The sequence below is a fragment of the Ursus maritimus genome, unplaced genomic scaffold (genome assembly GCF_017311325.1).
Source record: "Ursus maritimus isolate PB19 unplaced genomic scaffold, ASM1731132v1 scaffold_32, whole genome shotgun sequence".
Classification (NCBI taxonomy): domain Eukaryota; kingdom Metazoa; phylum Chordata; class Mammalia; order Carnivora; family Ursidae; genus Ursus; species Ursus maritimus.
This window is the reverse complement of record NW_024425786.1, coordinates 19,656,541-19,662,668: the sequence shown is the minus strand read 5'-3', so window position 1 is coordinate 19,662,668 and position 6,128 is coordinate 19,656,541.

Here is a 6,128-nt window from a genome sequence, read left to right as displayed (position 1 = left end):
GTGGCCTGGACGCATCAGTCACACCAGTACCCCCACAGGAACTGGCACGCCCACAAATACACACAGGCCGATGATCGGAAACCATTTCCACAGACATGTGGAAACACACGCCCCCACGTACACACGGACTTCCCCTTCCAGTCCTCAAAGGGCCTCCAACGACAGTCTGATGATGGCCTGCTGGCGGTTGTGAAAGAGACCTCCCTAGACAGGCCGCTCGCTGCACCCAGCTCCTGCAGGCAGGGGTGTGGAAGCTGGGACAGCCCGGGGAGCCCCAAAGCTCTCTGGTGCGGAGCCAGCTGGGCCCCCCACCAATCCTCAAATCCCTCAGAAGCAAAGGAAGACTCTGTGGCTAGCAGGGTACAGGAAGGGGCAACAGGAAGGAACCGGTCTCAGAACTGCTTTCGCTGGAGGGTCTGTGCTGGGGCTGTGAGGCCTCTGGTGGCAAGAGTGGGGGAGCACAGGCATCAGACCACATCCCTTGGTCCCTGCCCCATTCCCCCCCCGCCACAGATACTTCCTCTTAACTTACTTCCTCCCACAAGGCAGCTGGGAGAGAAGCCTAGAGCCCCCCAGCCTGATCCCTGGTCTCTAGGGTCCCCACCCCAGGGCCTCCCTCCACCAGCTGCAGCCCAAACCCAGCTGCGATCCCGGCGGTAACGGACACCAACAGACCCCTCCCCGGCTGGCAGCATATGCGGGGACCTCCCAGGCCTGCCCCTCCGGTGGGACAGATCGCTCCTGATCTGTCTCCCAGCGTGCCCCTGGGCAGGTGAGGAGAGGAGAGGTCCACAGTTCCCAGGTGTCCCTGCCGCACTAGGCCAGGGCTGGCATGAGTGACAATGAGAACTGTGCCCCTTCTAAATGGAGCATGTATTGCACAAGGTCGTTCTTTCCTTCGACCTCTGCTGGTGTGGCTTCTGCCAGGCCCTGTGTCTCAACTTTGAGAGATGACAATATCATCCCATTTCAGAGACTCGGAGAGAAAGTGACTTGCCCAAGGCTACATGGCTAGAAAGGGGGGCAGCTAAGGGCAAAATCCAAGAGGGTTTGCTTCCAAAGCCCACACTCAAGCGTTTCATTATCACCCTCCCTGCGAGCCTGTTTCCCCTTTGGACATCCGGCACAGCTAGCGGCCCAGGCTCCGTCCCCAAGCCAAGAGCCTGACACTAGGAGGCGCACATGTTAAAACTCAGGCCTTGTTCTCAGGCAGCTTCCGAAAATACAAAACACAACCGGCTACAATCCTACAGTCGAGCATTACGGGTGCCCCGAGGCAGTAACTACCTGCCGGGGGTGAGGTCCCAAAAGATCTTCCAGAGAGGGTGCCGTCCAGCTAAACCGTGAGGATGAACAGGAGCTGGCCAGGCAGAAAGGAAGAAAACAAAGACACTATGCAGAGAGACCGCACGAAGAGGAGGCTGAGACCAGGAGCGCAGGGTAGGAAGTTAAGAACTGTCCACTCACTAGCTGAGTGCTCCCAGGCAAATTTCCCTCCCTGTCTGAGCCTCAGTTTCCCCCTCTGTAAAACAGAGGTTAAAACTAAATATTCCACCCTCGGAAGGCTCTTGCTACGAGTACAGCGGCCACAGAGACAACGGAATGCTGTAAACAGGACTTCTCCCTGGATGGGGCGGGCAGTCTTACTGCTGCGGTCTCCTCTGGGCCGGCTGAGGGGACACAGCCCAGCCACATGGTCCCAGGGCCTGGGAGGGTGGGCTAGCCTGGCCAGTCCAAGGGAAGTTCCCCCCAACACCTGAGGCTTCCCAGGCTCCCCGAAGTCCACAGTCACATCCTGCTTGTGCTCCAGCCAGGGGAGCATGAGGGATCCGGGATGGATCAGGGTTTCATAAACAGGAAGAGAGGAGGGGAGGGGGGAGACGCTCAGCTCTCAAAATAGACCTGCAGGCGCTTCAAAGGGGTCCAGCTCCGGAGATAGCCAGGGGTGGGGGCCGGGGGTGCCCGGTCCACCCTCGCGGAGGGAGGGAGGGTGAATGGAGCCCCAGTCTGCCTGAGGACACCAGGCGTGCCGGGGTGCCGATGGGATCCGGGGAGCTCTTGCCCTGGACTGCTGTCCATACCATGGCTGCTAAAACCCAAATCCCCCTTTCAGCCCAAAATGAATAAAATAAGCAAGCATTAAACACTAAACTTTGGGGGCGCCTGGGTGGCACAGCGGTTAAGCATCTGCCTTCGGCTCAGGGCGTGATCTCGGCGTTCCGGGATCGAGCCCCACATCAGGCTCCTCCACTATGAGCCTGCTTCTTCCTCTCCCACTCCCCCTGCTTGTGTTCCCTCTCTCACTGGCTGTCTCTATCTCTGTCGAATAAATAAATAAAATCTTTAAAAACAAAAACAAAACAAAAAAAACCACTAAACTTTGGGTACACCTGGCTGGCTCAGTCAGTGGGGCAGGCGACTCTTGGTCTCAGGGTTGTGAGTTTGAGCTCCACTCTGGGTGTAGAGATTACTTAAAAATAAAATCTAAAAAAACAAAACAAAACAACAAACTTTGTGGGACTGTTTAACTTATACATATCACGTTCCCTCCTCTGGGCGGCCCTGAGGGGTGGACCCTATTCCTCTTGTACAGGAAAAGCATCTGAACCCCAGAAGAGCAAAGTACCGCCCAAGGTTCTACAGCAAATAACAAAGGGCCAGGATTCCGAACTCAGAAAGCCTGACTCCCAAGGGCCCCTCTTTGCCTCTTCTCCACCTGGAAGGCCCACTTCTCTCTGGGACTGCCAAACCCTGCCTTTGGAGGCGCAGCCAAATGCCAGTTCTGCAGGGAAGGTGCCTGGTGCCCTCCAGCCCGCCGCGACGCTTCCTCCTCTGCCACGCAGAGCAGTAACCATCCATCTGGTGCACGCTCAGCCCGGAGAGCAGATGCCCCTGGCTGGTTCCCCAGGACGTGCTCATCTTACCACCTCACTGGCAGAAATGTGGGCACCTGGCAAGGTGGCCCGGCACCGCCTCTCTGCCCAGTATGGGGCCTGGCACAGAATGGAGATTCTCTGTGCCCACAGTCACGCTCTCCGCCATCACAACACCCACCACCACACAGCTTGCCTGTCTCCACCCTCTCCTCAAGCCTGAGAGCAACCTGAGGCTAGGGGTACTGACTTCGTTTTAGGGTCCCCCAGCGCCACAGCACGGGGACCCAAAAGTCTGATAAGCGAAGGAGAAACTGGCCTGCTCCCAGCTCATTCCACCGCACCAAGTGATGAGGTCCTGACCACAGGCTGAGCGCCCCCTGGTGCGCTGAGCCCAGAAGTAGGCACTGGGGATGCCACAGAAAAGACAGATGGGCAGGTGTCTAGAAATGGTGGAACCTGGGGTCCCAGGGACCCCATACTCCCCCTCTTCAGCACGCAGTATTCTCTGGGCTGGGAGAAGTATGGGCCCTGTGGTCAAGCAAGACCTGACTCCATTGCTCACCAGCTATGTGACCCTGGGCCTCAATTTTCTCATCTGTAAAATGGGGATAGTAACAATCTCTACATCAGGGGTGTGGTGAAAACTAAATGCAAAGCGCCCGGTGTGGGGCTCGGTATGGGTTAAGCTCTTTCTCTTCCTTAATGTGGCATCCAAGGCTCTCCTTGCCCGCCTATCTCCAGCCTTGTCTCTCTTCCCATCCCAGGGTCTTCTGCTCGAGAGCAGGGGTCATAGGCTTGAGATCAAATATAAGCTCCTACCCTCTCCCAACAAGCCCCTGTAGCTCCTGAGGTAGCTTACCACCTGCCCCCAAAGCTGCAAGCTCCCCTGTAACCCCCAGAACTTGAACCCCAAGATCTGAACATCCTGGTTCTTCCTCGAATCCCTTCGTTTTGTTCCGAGGCGACTAGAGGCAGCTACTTTGTGGACGGAGATTCTCCAGACAAGGGGCCCAGACAAACCAAGGAACCCAGAGTCTGTATCACTTGGTCTGGCCTCTGTTGGCCAAGGTGGCCACAGTCCCCATCAGAGGAGGGGTGGGAGCCTACTTATCTCACCTTGCCCCACCCCAGGCAGCTCAGCTCCCTTATCTTAAGAGGCTGAGACAAGGCAAACATGGGGACCAGCCCTAGGTCTATTTCAAAGGTCGAGCTTATGGCAAGTGTGGTGCCCAGGCCGACCCAGGTCTAGAGGGTGTGGCCACTGGAAGGAAGTGAAGCGGAGCAATACCTGGGGTACCTGGGCTGCCGGAGCTGAAGTCCTACGCGCCCGGCAGTCACTAGCTCATCCGTCCTTCCCATCGCTCCTGTGACATAGGCACCGTCGTCCCCAACTTACAGATCAGGAAAGGGAGACTCAGAAGGGAGAACACCTCTGACCAAATACCACCCTCAAATAGTGAGGGTAGAGCCAGGACCTGAACGCAGGTCAGAACCCACGCTCCGTCCTTCCTAGGCAGCTTCCCAAGCCCCCACCCCCCACCCCCACCCCGTAGCCAGCGGCTCTGGGCCCTCACAGCTCCTGAAAACTGGGTGTGGTCTTTCCCAGCAGAAGAGAAAGCCCAGGCCCAGAAGGAACAAAGGACCCACCCAAGGTCACACAACTGTCACCCAGCCCTGGTGCTTCTGTCCACACACAAAACCAGCAACAGGGACTGAAGGGCTAAAGGGAGGCGCCCAGGGGAAGCAAAGACAGTAGGGCGGAAGGAACCAGCCCAGGGCTGGGAGGTGGGAACCCAGAGAAACGGCCAGTGTGCCACATGCCAGGCACTGGGCCCTGGTTAGACTTGGGGGGGTCACCAGGTGCCCTCCCTTCATGTACCAGCACCACATACCCAGAAGACTCCAGGCCCTCGTCACACCCAGCTGACCCCTGAGCCTCTCCCGTCACCGGTGCCTCCAGCCCTTTCCTTACAGCCAGCCCAGCTGCCATAAGGAAATAAATCAAGGAAGCCGCCTGGGTAAGGAGGAGCCAGAGTGCTAGCCTGGATTCTGCTCCTGACCCTGTCTCCGCCGCAGTCCCCTCGCCTAAGAAATCGGAAGGGTGAGGGGCACTTGGCTGGCTCAGTCGGCCAGTGTGACTCTTGATCTCAGGGATATAAGTTCAAGCCCCACGTTGGGTGTGAGATTACTTAAGAAAATCTTTAGGGGTGCCTGGATGGCTCAGTCGGTTAAGTGGCTGACTTTGGCTCAGGTTGTGATCTCAGGGTCCTGTGATCAAGCCCCATATCCTGTGCTCTGCGCTTAGCAGGAGTCGGCTTCTCCCTCTCCCTCTGCCCCTCCCTCCGCTTGGGCGCTCAAGCTCTCTCTCTCTCTCTCTCAAATAAATAAATAAAATCTTTAAAAAATAAATAAAATCTTAAAAAGAAAGAAAGAAAGAGAGAGAGGGAGGGAGGGAGCGAGGGGAAAGTTGGAGCAAGTGATCTCTGTGCCCGGGTCGCCTCGAGGATTTGGTGGGACCAGAGAGGAAGGCTGAGTTAGGTGGGCCTCCCTCCTCCTCCACAGCCATGCAAACGGTCCCTTGCTCTGGGTGCTTGCCTTGGTCCTCACCTTGGACGGCTGAAGTCCAGCTTCTTCCCCTGAAGCCTGTCCATTCTGGAAAAGAGAAGGGAGATGGGGGAATATTATCGGAACTTACCGGGGTGGGACAGAGCAAAAACAGACCCTACCAGAACGCCCCCCCCAACCCCACCCCGTGTGGCTGCCCCGGACAGCTAGGGAGGCTATGTAGGCGAGGGCCCTCTACCTCCACTTTCACTGTGGGGGCGCAGGTATCAAGCCCTCCTCCAACAGCCCCTCTCCAGCATTTCCCACTCCTCCCTCCCTCATGCTCTCTGCCTAGCAAACCCCTCATCTTTGAAGACTGAGCTCAAATGTCACCTCCTCCCAGGGAGAAGGAAAGGGCATGCATGGCTCCCAGCTCTGCTGGAGACAAACTGTGAGTCTGTGCCAACGAATCAACTGCAAAGAGACCTCAGTCTCCTGATCTGTAACATGGGGACAGTTACACCCACCTCCCAGGATTGCTGCAGGGATGCAAGGAGGCCAAGTCTGCGCAAGTGTCCAGCCTGGAGATGGCTGCCCTGTTCCTGCCCCATTCTGGGACTCCTCCCCTGCCAGGCAGAATCACTGCTGCCACACTGTGCCCCTGCATCCCTTCCCTGCACCACTGGCCACAAGACAGGGACTATGTAC